The following is a 15253-nucleotide window of genomic DNA, read 5'->3' as shown; positions in this document are numbered from 1 at the left end:
ATATTGCAAGATTTTCCAATCGTAGAATTATAAACTAAAATATTTATCACAGTTCCTAGAAGCAACCAAGGAAAGCACCAAAATTCTCTCTTCTCTCTCATCAAAGCCACATTCGGCTATATCAAGAAGAAGAAGAAATTAAAACTCAAAACTCCACTTCAAGCCATGAAAAAATTCTATAATTAACTCCTAAGCTTCCTACATACCAAACTAAGGTAAGATAAATTTTTGAGAGCATTTAGTTAAGGTTTGAATGGTAAATTAATTCCATGATAGTGATGATAAATAGTGTAGAATGGTAACTTTTCTTCATTTCTTGATTATTATGGATTGATTTAGGATTATTAATTTTACCCAAGCATCCTAAGATTCATCCTTCAAGAATAACATAGTCCAAGCTTTCAAGAAAGGTATAAATCCTTACCCAAACTTTGTTTAAGGTTTAAGTTTCATGAAGATTAAAGATCTTAGTTGTAAACCTCATTTTGTGGTTCATTTGTTATTTGCTTGATAATTAGTTAGTTAGTTATTAAGGTTGATGTTGTGGCCTCAAGAACATGATGTTCTTGAGAGGAGTAAGTTTTAAAATGATGGTATGGTGATTGATGATGGCTGATTAATGATTTAGAGCGAAAATGAAACCCGGGTCGTGAGCGTAACGTTGTTAAAATGAGAGAATCGTAACCATATATTTTCTACAGAAATACAGAATGTATAAACTGTGATTTCTTGAAAAGTAAGACTTAAAAATGATATAGATTGTTATTAACATCGTTTAGGCGCTTGACTCGCTTGATACAGGTTTACGGTTCAAAAGTTAAGTCCATTTTAGACGAATTACTAACTTTGGAAATAGAAATGGTCGACTTAAAAATATTCAAAAATCATGAAATTTTTACAGAGATTAAGAAAGGGGGTTTATTATCTTCCATAAAAATTTCAAGTAAAAATTATGGATTTTTCTATTTTATAAAAATGTCAGAACAAAGACAACGCGATTAGAAACCCTTAAGAATCGTGAGGGGAGCCGAGGGACGAAATGTAAAAGACATTAACGGACATAAGGATTTCGAAAATAAAACGAATATGACGAGTGTGATGCCCTCCAAACCCCGGTCAGAAGTTTGGGGTTCACAACACACACACGCAATATATAAACATGTTTATGAAAGTAATATATGCAATGACCCTACTTACCATAACCACGGATCGCAACAGGTTAAAGTATGAAATATCCCACAACCTTAACTTTTATTACTTCGTGCCAAATCCCAACTAGTTTATCTTACAACTGATAATGAAATCATTCTTACAATTTTGCATAACTTAACTACAATTTAAAGCTTCTGCTAGCTCAATCCAACTTGACCTGGAATCCTAGCTCGCACACTGGACTGGAAATCCTCGCTACCAACAATTCCCTTTTTCATTGTAGAATCACATAGAAGTTTCGCAAGAGTGAGCTAACCAGCTTATCAAGTCATAATACCAATAACTGGGGTTAAACAATGATCAATTGAAATAATTCAGAGAAATCAAGTTTCTTGCCAAACAATTATTAAAACTGGATATTCATTTTAACTTTTAAAACCAAGGTTGGGATGCTGATCAGTCACACACTAACCCCGAGCAAGGCACACAACTCTGCTCTCTATACTAGATCCAAGGCACACATTGGCCTAATATGACCAAGAATCTGGTCCACATTTATAAAACTATCCAATTCTAAATCAATTCAATATGATAATCATGGTAATTCAATAAAAAAGAATCATAATTAACATTGATAAAGCATTTATCTCGGAGCATAGAACATTTCATAAGTATCACCAGGGTATATCAAGGTATAGATATGAAGAACGGATTCAAGCCTGTTGAAGAATCAGGTATCTGATGAACAATGGTTCAATGACAATACAAAGTATACATCTTTGATGTCATAGGGTATTATAGGGTATATAAGTTTCTGTATGCACAAGTAATTTTGTTTCAGTATTTGGTTTATGGTGTGTATGTATTTGTGGAGTAGTATTGTATTTGTATGGTTTAATATCTGGGAAATTAACCTTCGGTGGTTTACAAAGAATAAATCTTACAACTCAAGTGCAATGATGTGATCAGAGTTCAAGGTTGAATAATTTAAAGCGCTTTTGAATACTAGCAACATGTTATGAGAAAGTTCAGAAATATTGCAATATATCTCGAGGAAGGTTTAGAAGTACTTGCCTTATGACATATGATTTCCAACTTCACTTGCATTCGTCTAACGGTTCTACTCAACAACCACTTATCTTCTTCTTTTATGCCTCTCTTCTTCTCACTGATTACTTGTATTCTTTTTATACGCTTCGGTTCTATTTTTTGATCACCTGATTTCCTTTTCTATGCCTCATTTCCTCTTCTAGGAATTGTAAGTGTCCATTAATATTCAATCTCATATTGTTCCAATCATCACATAGACGTTACCAGCTTTTATCTACTCTTCGTTTCACCCAAATCCGATTTACGGATTGAAAGTTATGACCAAAACAGTCAAACAACACACGCATAGGCCTATAACACATTTATCAGATAGCATATACCACATAGCACGCAAGGTATCCGATAAAAATAATTTTTCAAAGAAGATTCGTGGTTAAATTGATTTTTTAGGTATTTAATACAAATTTTTAAATTTTTTTCAGAATTAAAATGGATAACATAATCATTTTATAAATAAATAACGAGGTTCGAATACCCAAATCTGATTCTAAAATCATTTAATAATATTTATGGAGCCTTGAACATAATTTAACATAATATTTTAAAGCTCGAAACTATATTTCAAAATTTTTAAATCAAAATAAATAATTAAATCTAATTTAATCAATTAAAATCAATTAATCAATTAATATTTATATTAATTGACTAATTAAATAACTAATTATCAACTAAAATATTTAAATAGATAATTTAGATATATTTTTGAATTAAAAATAATTTTAGAATTAAAAATAATAATTTCTGAAATTTTTAAATAACAAAAATCATTTTCTGAAAATAAAATAAACAGAAATCTAATTTTTAAAAAATTTTAAAAATTTTTAAAACTGGAATAGAGTATTTTTAAGTTTTTAAAACCTGGATATTAAATTTGTAAATCAGGGAAAACCACTAGGGGCTAAACTGCATTTTTTCCACCCCCGATCATCGTTTCCGGCTATTCGCCGGCCGGACTACATGGCTGCCACCATGGAGCTTTTCCGGTAGTCGAAAATTCCCCAGAATCACGTTAAATTCACGGGGTTTATTCCCCTGGATTCCAGAAACATATATCTGCAAACAATTCGTGCAAAAGATCACTGAATCTCCTGGAAAACTCAATCAAAAACTCTGACGCCGCCGTGCGGCATTTTACGGCGAGCCATCTCCGGTCACCTTCCGTTCATAAAACTTACACCATTTAATTGCTTGTTACACGATCTATTTAATGGTGCTAATTAATTGAATCAATCATCCTTAGAACAAAACCCCCCAAAATCAATCAAGAACATTCTTATGGGTTATAAACCCCAAAATCTAGATCAGAGAATTAAATATTTAATTTTTATATGTTATTGAACTCCAAATTTGACATATAATATATCAAAATGATCAGGACAAAATTATCTACAAGATACAATCATCAAATCACACAAACAATATCAAAATTAAAAATTCATATATTAATCAAAATTAAATTCTAATTAAAGTAAATAAATAGGAAAATACCTTTGATTTCTGCAGTGAAATTGATTGTATAATCTGAAAGTAATGTTCACAATCTTCGATTCGGTTACTTACACGCTTGATTTCAATTTCGATAACACCTTCGTTTTTAGATTTGATTCTGAAGAATGCGACCAATATTCGAGTTTTTCTCCATAAATTATATATTTTAACTGTTTGTTTATGAATATATGTATAAAATAAAATAAGAAAAAGACTATTTATACTTATGCAATATTAATACCCGTTGGATCATATCGGATCCGAAAATAGATTACTTAGCCGCTAAGTAATTATCGGTAACTATAAAAACGATCCAATTTGATACCAGTTTTGGATAATTATCAAAAATGGGCTTCTTATAATACACTCTACGAGAAGATAATATAATAATTTAATTAGAATATCCCGTCTCTCGAGGATACAGGTTTTATTGATCTATCGAAATGACTATCGTATCACAAATTTTACGTCGAGACTTGTACGGGTCAAACCGTACTCCAGATTGAAAAAGTCAAAACACGGAAAATGTTCAGAATAATCAAATTAGGTTAGGAAGGAGTTTTTGTAGACTTTCGTGTTATAAAAACGCAAAAACGGTTGAAGTTCGATGATTTCTGGTTTTATAAAATTGTTTATAACTACTCGGAAAATAATTATTCAATCCATAAATCCTTTATAGAATCATATAGCAACCTAAAAAATTACCTGAAAAATACCAAAATTATCTATACTTTATTCTGGACATATTAATATTAAAATACTCACATTTTATCACATATAAACATCCAAACATCAACTCCAATTACCAGATAATTCACCAAAATTCACATAAAAATCGCATAATAATTATTTATTGATAAAAATAATTACACGATATATCCCGGATATTAGAACGAGTACTTGTACTTATTGGGATAATGAGAGTAAAACGAGTTGCGTGAATGAATAGTAAGTATCGCGTATGTACAAGTAAGATAAATACGAACAGAATCTAACGAAACGATAATTGTTTATAATTATAGATTTCTGGGCGGACCCTAGAGCACCCTCCACTTTAAAGTACCCAGGAAAGTTTACGAACCCGACTCCAGATACTGTTGTGTTTTGAAAATTATTTTACTGTCGTTTGTACAAATGCCATGTTTGCCATGATAGTAAAGTACGAATTTTGCGTATCGATAATGTTTGAACTCACGATGAGTATATCGTAGAATATTTTAACGATACAATAAAGCGTGATGCATAAATTATATGATCGAGAGTCGGTCGGAGCTTACAAAGTAAAAGCACGGGAATCATCCTGGTGATGTTTTGGACGATCAAAAGTTTGTACTTATTTCACTCTAAGGGACTCGATGTCCACTTGCGAAGTATTAAATACCTCGAATTTATTTAAAATTATTTCCAAAGATCGTATTCCTTCAACTATATTTAATTACTCGAACAATGAATATTATTTCGGATATTCATTTAATATAGGAGAGGTATTCTCTAACGACTGTTTATTTCAAACTCACTTATTTTATATTTATTAAAGATTAATTTATTTATTTCAATATAAATTAGTTGAGGAATATTTTTCAAATATTATTATTTATTTACTAAATATTTATTAAATGATTTAATATGATTTAAAATTTACAAAACCTATTTTAAAATATATTCAGAGTTTCTGAAAATCGTTCTAATCCTTTCGAATCGTAGAAAATATTATCTCGACTTATTTTGAATATTTTGACCATAGTGTCAAAAGAAACCCCCCTATTTATTTATCTGTTGACAACGGTCAAATCACATTATCTTAGTACTTCCTCCGAAAATTTTCGGAAGTACCTATATACGTGTATGAGATAAGTTGTTTTTATCAACAAGCAAAACTCTTGAGAAACTTTTATAATTCGAGTTCCATTTTTATAGTAAGATTGTTAGTCCCAAAGTATCGTAAAAGGGGGGGTTGAATACGATACCTACAATTTTTTTCGATTCGTTACAAGTTCTTCGTTATAAGTACGGAATCAAAATAAACACAAAATAATTCGAGGAATATATTGTTTTATTAATATAAACCTTGAGGTTTCTAAAATCTAATCAATGAATTGATTAGCTACAATAAATTCAGCAGAACAACTTTGTGTTTACAAGCTTAATAAATGAAGTCTTTAATGGATCTCCCGTAAAAGCACTTTCTATTTGCTGAAGAAGATTACCAAATGAAATGAACTCATTTGCTGCTTTGTACACTTCAATTTTCATTGGACAGGTGGCATAATTGTATCCATATATTCCATTGAATTACTGCTATTGTAATCAACAATAATACAACCAAGTAGTTACTTGCGACCTTTATTTGTAGTGTAGAGAAGTAGTTACTTGCGACCTTGATCTGCAGTGCATAGTTACATGCGACCCTGAGGAGAAAGTAATTGCCTTAGATAAATTATGCATTTGTGACTTACTTGCGACCTAGATTCACCTAGTGTAAGGTTATTTGCGCCCCTGAGATACTGACTTAACAAATTTTACACCTTGCAAGTTACGTGCGACCAGGTAAAGATGAGTAGCATTTTCCTTAGCCAATTTTCCCATAACAAGTTACTAGCGACCTGTCTTTCTCCGTTGGAAACTTAGTTGCGACCAACAAGACTGAGTAGATTTCCTTAGACAAATTCTATACACAAACTTACTTGCGACCTAGATGTCACAGTAGTGAATCTTGACTTAGACAAATTCCCACAGCAAGTTACTTGCGACCTAGGGAGCCTAGTAAGTTTTTTTTCCTTAGAGAAAATTTTTTTTCCAATAACTATATCAACAATTAATGTTTCTTCTGTATAACTGAATTAAACCGTTCCCGATATGCTGATATTTGGTGCACTAGTCCGGTTCACAAACAACTAGCATGAACCGATTTAATTCAATTTCCTTGACAATTCTGAACGAATACATCTTGGTTGATTATTCATTACTTCAATAACTGAACCCCTGATCTTTAATACTTCAAATCAAACCATGTAACTGATACTCGAAGTCCTTTGATGTCTTATTCTGCATGGATGCTTGAACATGTTAATAAACTTCTTACCATGACTTAATTGTGGACTTAGAGAGTCATTTGCATCTTTTGATCCTTTGTATATATCATGTCTTCATCTTTAGGGTTCCTGTGCTTCATAATTTAATATAGTTTATCTGTTTCTGTTTCATATTGAGTTATAATTCCTCGATTACATATTACATTACATTATGCTTTATAATCTCCTCCTATTAGATTGTTAGAGTTTGACAAGCAAATCCCTGAGGATAACTCAACTAACAATAAGAAAAAGTACAACCTCAAAATAGATAAAGATATTAAATACATTCTAGATTACATATTCAATTCTAAATTTCTTAAATTACAAATTACAAAGAAGTGTTCCTCTAGCCTGAATAGATAATCTAAGTTTTCTTTATCTTTGTCTTTTTAAGCTTCTTTCCTTGACTACCTTCTCCTTCTTGAGTGGATTGAGTCTGAGCAGACTTTCTCTTGGTAGCTTTCTTTCTAGGATCTGTTGATTTTGTTGAGTCTGGGAGAGATGATCCTGTGCTTCTATCCAGAAGGTCATTCAGTCTTGCTTGGACCAAATCAAGAGCTTCTATTTCAAGTGCATTAATGGGAGGTGGATTATTCAGTTCATTAAGCATCAACTGGAGATACCTGATTTTGGAGCACTTAGGAAAAAGTTCAAACAACATGGTAAATATTTTTACCATTACGAAGACTGTTATCCTTTTAGGATGTCCTCATACTCTTTTGGTCTTGTTGATCGTTTCTTATTCCATTACCTCATCAAGTATTCTTATGATTTGAATCAAAGAAATCTTGTCCTTCTGACATGTGAAGAGTTTTACATCCATCAAGGCTTGATATATTGCTTCTGATCCGCTTATTCTGAAATCATTAATCTTAATCTTTATTTTATTAATCTCAAAGACTAGATCCCCTTCACTATCAATGATGATGATAGGTTCACTATATTTGAGAAGATTAATTTTTGGCTCTCCATTTATTAATACCATCTCATGACAAGCTCTGTTAACTTTCTTCATGTCCTTCTATGTATCCCTGATCATCTTATCATTGAGCATATAAGCATATAGAACTTCAACAACTTTCAAGTCTGTTTCTGATCTCTTGACTCCTGGTTCTTCCAATTTTGCTCTTTTGCTCCTGAGTTGACTTTCTAGGAAAGTGAGTTGTAGAAAATGAATGGATCTTTGATGTTGATCAGACATGGTGATATTTTGCATCCTGCCATCTGCAAATACTTTGATCACAAATGGATAAAGAAATGCTTAAGGAGACACATCCATCATCATCTTCTGAAGCTTGTCTTTGAAGTATTCATTCTCATTCAATTTCAACCATGGAATCTTTGATGGAAGGACAAACAGTTCAACTATGTTTAGTTTCTTCGGGACACTTGTGGAGATCTTCATCTGTAGTCCATCAATGTGATTGACAATGATTTTTCATCTATTCTTCATAATATTCATGATGGTACCAGTGATTACCTTAACGAACTAATCATAGAACTCATTGAATATTCGGATAATCCACTTTGTACTTCTCCACAATATTAAGAAGATTCTTGTTGCCAGGGTCTAACTTATGATAGTTTTCAGGTTTGTCCATTTTCCTTTTTATTTCATCCCATTCCCTTCCTTTCCTGTTAGCCCGAAGATATGATTCTCTTGCTTCTCTCGCTTCCCTTCTCTAGATTGCTCTTTGTACTCTATCTCTTAATATTTCAATCTCTCATTGAATTTCTTCATAAGATCGGTTGAATTTCTCCAACAATCCATTGAATAAACAGTCATCCGAGAAGGCATCTTCATTTTTATATTCCTCATCCTCAGAGATAATCTTTCTCTCCTCCATCACCACTTCTTCAAATCTGAGTTCATACCCCTTAGGAACATCGCTCTCGTCTATTTCTCCTTCCTCCAGCTCATACTATGAGAATAGGGGCTTTGGTGCATATATCTTCGACAGAAGATTCCTCTGAGTTGTAATGATTTTGCTCAGATGATCTTGTTTTGATGTTGATTTCTCCCCTGAGTTGAAGAACTCTTCTCAGCAACATGTCTTGATTTTAATAGCAATTTTCATCAATCCTCTCTTCTTCTTCTTCCTGAACCTCATCTCCAAACTTATCGTATCCAGAATCAGCTGCTTGAAATGCATCTTGAATTAAGTTCACAGCAGCAGCTACTTTTTCTTGCTCCACCCATTTCTACCCCTTATTTGTGTTATCCTTCAGAGCTGGTGTTGATTGAGCAGGCAAGATCAAGATAAGGATCTCTTGAGTAGATGGTTCTGAAACAGACACTTGCTTGCTGACTGAGGTCTTTGGCCCAGTACTGGCAAGAGCTATTTCAGTGGAGACAGAGATTGGCGCTTGCTTGCTAACTGAGATCTTTGGCTCAATATTGGCAATTGCCTTTCCCTTTCCTGAGTGAGAGAGAGATTGCTCCACAAATTCCCATAAACTAGAAATCTGGTGATCCATGATAGACAGTTCATCTTTGAGATACTGATCCTTGAAAGCCAGTTGTTCTTTGAGATAACTATCTTTAATTGCTAACTGCTCTTCAAGGTAAGATTTTGTTACATATTGTGACATGTCTATAGTTGTAGTTTGGGAGGTAGGTGTCTCACGGGCTTCTCGTAGTGTATCACTCAAAACTCTGTCACTCGATTTAGGGGTTTGTGTTTCACTCATCCTCACGGATACACTCCACTCATAGCTCTGAGATCCATTGTTGGGTTTCAATAATAGTCTAGAGACTCAGCTTGATTTGATCAAACAATCTTTGAACAACTTCTATTCTTATTTTGTTAAGAACAAAAGGAATGAGATAGACATAACACTCACTGAGTTGTTAAGCATATTTATAACTACTGTAAATAACACGGTAAAGGCATGAATTACGTCCATATTGATGATGTACACATGGAATGCAAATGGAAAAGGAAATTGTATAGGGAAGGTGAAGATTTGATCTTATTCGGTGTCAAACAAAAGTCCAATCCCAAAGGGCTTTTGAAGCCTGATAGTGGTGTTGCTAAAGGAGATGATTATCATTTCTGTGGAAATAACTGGATGATTGGAAGTTAAATTGTTGAGCTTGTTTGGAAGATCTAAAGAAGAAGACTAGTAATGGTCAAGCTTCAGGTATCGGGTTAGAATTGGAACAAAAGTTGTTGCTCTAGTTGAAGGAACTCGATACCTAATTTTGCCCATATAGGCGAGATTGAGAACTTGATAAATTGTTATTATGTGCCTGCTTTTAGGGGATACATTAAATCAATTTCTTGTCAGGACAAGAAAGGTTTTCATTTTAATTAAATAAACAACAGTTGTTTATTATATTTTAATGATAAGGCCTATAATGTTGCACAATTAGTTATAAATTTATATGTTCTAAGATGACTCAAAGCAAACATTACCTCTACCATTGTCATTAAGCCATATTAATGAGAAACGCATTTCTGAGTTACATATAGATGGATACTTGGATAAGTTTGATTTTGAATCATACGGAAGATGCAAACTTTGTCTCATTGGAAAAATGACTAAAGCTTCTTTTACCTGATCAGGTGAAAGGGCCACCGAATGATTATGACTAATACATAATGATGTATGTGGTCGAATGTGTATGATGGTAAGGGGTGGCTTATACTACTTCATAGCAATTATTGATGATTTCAGTAGATATGGATATGTGGTTCTTGTGAAGAACAAATCCGATTCTTTTGAAATGTTCAAAGAATATAAGGCCGAAGTAGAAAAGCAAACAGGGGAAAAGTATAAAAGTTTTACGATGAGATGGTGGAGGAGAATACTTAAACCTCAATTTCAAGAGTTTCTTGAAGGAGTGTGATAGTGTATCATAACTTACTACTTCTGGAACACCTCAATGGAATAGAGATTTTGAGAGGAGAAATCGTACCTTGTTGGACATAGTGCGAAAGATGATGAGTCAAGAGGATCTTCCATTCAGTTTCTAGGGTTATGCTCTAGAAACGGCTGCATATACACTTAAACAAGTTCCGACTAAAGCGGTTCAAAATACTCCGTATGAGATATAGAGTGATAAATGTTATAATATGTCATTTATGAAAATTTGGGGATGTGAATCATTTGTAAAATGTTTAGCCTCTGACAAGTTTGGACCAAAATTAGATAGATGCTATTTTGTGGGATACCCAAGTGAGACTAGGGTATAGTTTTTATAATCTTTTCGAGAACAAAGTGTTTGTTGCTCGGGCCGCTGTATTTCTTGAGGGAGAACTACTTTCTAAGAAAATCAGTGGGATGATAATACATCTCGATGAAGATCGAGAACCACATGATAACATTGAACCAGGGTTGGAATAAGATTAGGATGTACATCAAAATGTTGAAAGTAATCCTGTTTAGGAAACACATGTTATTCGTAGATCTAGTAGGATTCACCATGAGTCCGGGAGAAATTATGGATTTCTTTCGACTCAAGATGGTAATGTGATGCTTACGGATAATGATAAGCCTCTCACCTACCAAGATGCTATGAATAGTTCAGACTTCGAGAGATGGCTAGGAAATCCGAGATGGAATCCATGTATCAAAATAAAGTATTAACTTTAGTTGATCCACTCAAAGGGGTAAAACCTATAGGGTGCAAGTGGGTTTTCAAGAAAAAAACTGACATGGATGGTAAAGTACAGACCTATAAGATGCAACTAGTGGCAAAAAGTTTCAAACAAATTCATGGTATAGACTATGATAAGACTTTTTAACCGGTTACTATGGTCAAGTCCATCAGGATTTTGTTAGCAATAGTTGCTTACTTTGACTATGAGATTTGTAAAATGGATGTCAAAACTTCTTTCTTATATGGGAGCCTTGAAGAGGATCTATATATGATACAACCTGAGGGTTTTGTCGATCCAAAGTTTGCTAAGATAGTTTGTATTTGCTTCTATCTATTTATAGATTGAAGCAAGCCTCAAGGAGAATGAATATTCATTTTGATAAAACGGTCAAAGTGTTTGGCTTTATTCAAAACGAAGATGAACCATGTGTTTGCAAGAAGGTTAGTGGGAGCCATGTGACATTCCTAGTATTATATGTAGATGACATATAACAAATAAAGAATGTCATACCTTCTCTACAGGATGTTAATACTTGGTTAAGAAATAGTTTCTCGGTGAAAGACTTAGGCGATGCTACCTATATATTAGGGATCAAGATCTATAGAGATAGATTGAAAAGATTAATCGACCTAGTCGGAGTACATACATTGATAAAGTATTACATCATTTTATGATGCAAGAGACAAAGAAAGGATATATTTCGATGTCTCATAGGATAGTGATCTTAAAAGATAATTGCCCCCTAAATCATTAGATGATAAGGGCCGTTTGAGAAAGTTCCAGATGCATGATCAATTGGATCTATAGTGTGTACAATGATATGTATTTATCCTGATGTTTCCTATGCTTTGAGCATGACGATCGGATACCAGTCAAATTCATGTGAGGGTCACTTGATAGTTTTCAAGAATATTCTTAAGTACTTAAAGAGGACTAAAGATTTATTTTGGTGTATGGAGAAGATAGGGAACTGCTTGTAAAGGGTTACACTGTTACTAGTTTCTGAACCTAATTTTTGGACAGACAAGGATGATTACGAGTTTATGTATGTTTTGTGTTTTGTCTAAATATAATTAATGTTACCTTGAATAGTTCACAGCAAGAACAATGATGATTCTATGGAAGCCGAATATATTGATATTTTTTTTGAAACAGCCATGGAAACTGTTTAGGCATGTCCTTAGGCAATATCACCTTATTAATGAGATTAATGATTAAGGAGATATAAATGTAAAGTGCATAGTAATGATAGTGTTGCAGACCCACTGACTAAGGCTTTATCGCAGCAGAAGTACGATGGTCGTACTAGTTCCATGAGTATTAGATACATGGGTGATTGACTCTAGTTCAAGTGGGAGATTGTTAGTGTTTGTGCCCTAGAGACAACACTATGATGTTTTAGTTTAAGACGTTAGGATTATTAATGTTTATGTTCTATTTGTATTACAATTAATTCGAAATTCCTATTTGTATAATAATTAAGTCACACTTAATTATTTAATAAATGAATCTCATAATTAATATTAATAAATTTGAATATCAATATTTATCGAATTAATTAAGTCATACTTAATTAATATTATAAATAATTCAAATTACTTTAATATAATTTAAATCCAATTTAAATTAAATAATCCTTCAAACATTCTTAGTGTGTGACCCTATAGGTTATTATTACGTTGGAAATGAATTTTAAATCTAATTTAAAATCGTAAACAATGAGCGGCATCTAGTAATACATCATTGCTACCCAAGTAATAATAATTGAATCTGTGATCGATTAAACCTTTCGTAAATAATGTACAATGTAATATAATCCCTTTAACCAAATATTATAGATTAAACTAAAGGCATGTAATGTGTCATCCTCATCATAGTTTAATCCAAGTTTCCTTGATCAATGAGTAGACTATCATATCAAATCAACATTTGAGCATGGCCACGCATTTCATAGTCTAGCTCACACAAGAGGCTAATACCTTATACGCCAGGGATTGGGCTAAGAGAGTTTGAGATGTGTTTATGGGCTCTAGAGGGTGGTTATGAATTTGTGGGAATACAAACTCACTTCTTCCTGATTGTAATTTCTCTCGCGCAAGTTGTGTGTGAAAGTCACCAAGATTAAGTGAATCAATATCAATTAAATCATCAAATATAGTGCTTATAGAAGATTCATTCATACCTGTGAAGTCTGGCATGTAGACATTTGTCTCAGATTGGTTGGGCTCAGCTTCTTCTTGGTGTTCAGCAGCTTCAGGTTGAGAAACCTCTTCGGACTGTTCAACAATTACAGGTTCTTGGTCAACATCCATTGGTTAAACGTCAGGGTTAAGTTGAGCATCTGCTTCATGTTCAGCCTCTACTTCTGCATCATCCTCATTCACAACATCAGGGTTTTGGTTATCAAGTTCTTGAGCATCTTCGGACTCAGAGACATGTTCTTGAGCAATAGAGTTAAATTTTTCTTGCATAAAGTCTGTCACATGAATGGGGTTGTTATTGGAATAGGGATTTTGTCTAAACAGTTTACCCACCATCTTTGAGGACAAGACTTGACAGTTTTCCATGTTATCACTGGGAACCATTTCTTTCTGAGCTTCTGTGAGCTTGCCATTTAGAACATTCTGGAGAAACCTGACATATATGATGTGATCTTATTTTAGAGCTTAATTTTCCATGATTTCTTTCATGAACAGACGCCCAAAGTTAATCCAAAGATTATTCACAACAGAATAGCCACTCCAACTTCCCTCATGAAGTGTGTTATCCCGTAAAATCCATCAGTCTTGGGAGACAGACAGAAGGATAGAATATTAAAGTACAAATTCCAGGGTTTGGTAAGATGACTCTTGTTGAAGTGTTTTGGAAGAGTGTTATTTGGCATTATGATGTTGATGTCTCTGAAGAAGTTAGTCAGTTCCCACTTCTCCGGTAATGGATCAAAATTATATCGAGGAAGTTGTAGATGTTCATTGAAATCGTCCTCAGTGATTCGTATTATTTCATCACTAATGAAAAATAAGAACCCTAGCCTTTCATCATCCGATGTGTCTTCTGTTGTACTGTGAATGTATCTGAGGAGCTCGATATTTAATTGTACATTAGTAACTAAATTATAGTGCACAATCGAGTGCTCATTTAGAAAATGAATCCAATTCTTAAAATAGCCTATGAGATCTAGATTACGATTTATAACCGAGACATAATTTGTTTAGGTATCCTAATATTATCCTCCATTTTAATTAAAAAACGAGAATAAATTTTTGACCGTAAAATAACTGGATTGTGCACTTAAAATAATAACTCGTAACTAATGTAACACACAAATTAATGTTGAACAATTTTATAATTAATTATATCCTAGAGAGCGAGTAAACAGATAACTAATTAATAACAATCCAAACAGTGCCTTATACTTGTAAAACCACAAATTGAGATCTCTCAAATTAACCGGTTAAAATGTATGATTTTACAGTCAAAAGAAAGATCGGGTCATGGGCTTCACAAATCTGTAAATTATTGAAAATTTGGCAGAGTTTTTGGACTACTTTTAATCGATAAAAAATGGCTCTCTCTCTCTGTCTCTCTCTCTCTCTCTCATATCGCCTTACTTGCGACTTCTGAGTATTTGTGTGTATATATATAAAGCTGAAAAGAAATGAATAAAAATATGTATATATATACCTCAACAAGCCAACAAAAACTACTAAAGCAGTCACTTGAGACCCTTGTGGACTATAGGTCGCAAGTAACCTAAGCAACTACAAAAAAGGTTAAGTAGTTACTTGCGACCTCAGTGAGGTTATGGTCGCAAGTAACCTG

The sequence above is a fragment of the Apium graveolens genome, chromosome 11, assembly GCF_009905375.1.
Source record: "Apium graveolens cultivar Ventura chromosome 11, ASM990537v1, whole genome shotgun sequence".
Classification (NCBI taxonomy): domain Eukaryota; kingdom Viridiplantae; phylum Streptophyta; class Magnoliopsida; order Apiales; family Apiaceae; genus Apium; species Apium graveolens.
Note: the sequence above shows the minus strand (reverse complement) of the source record.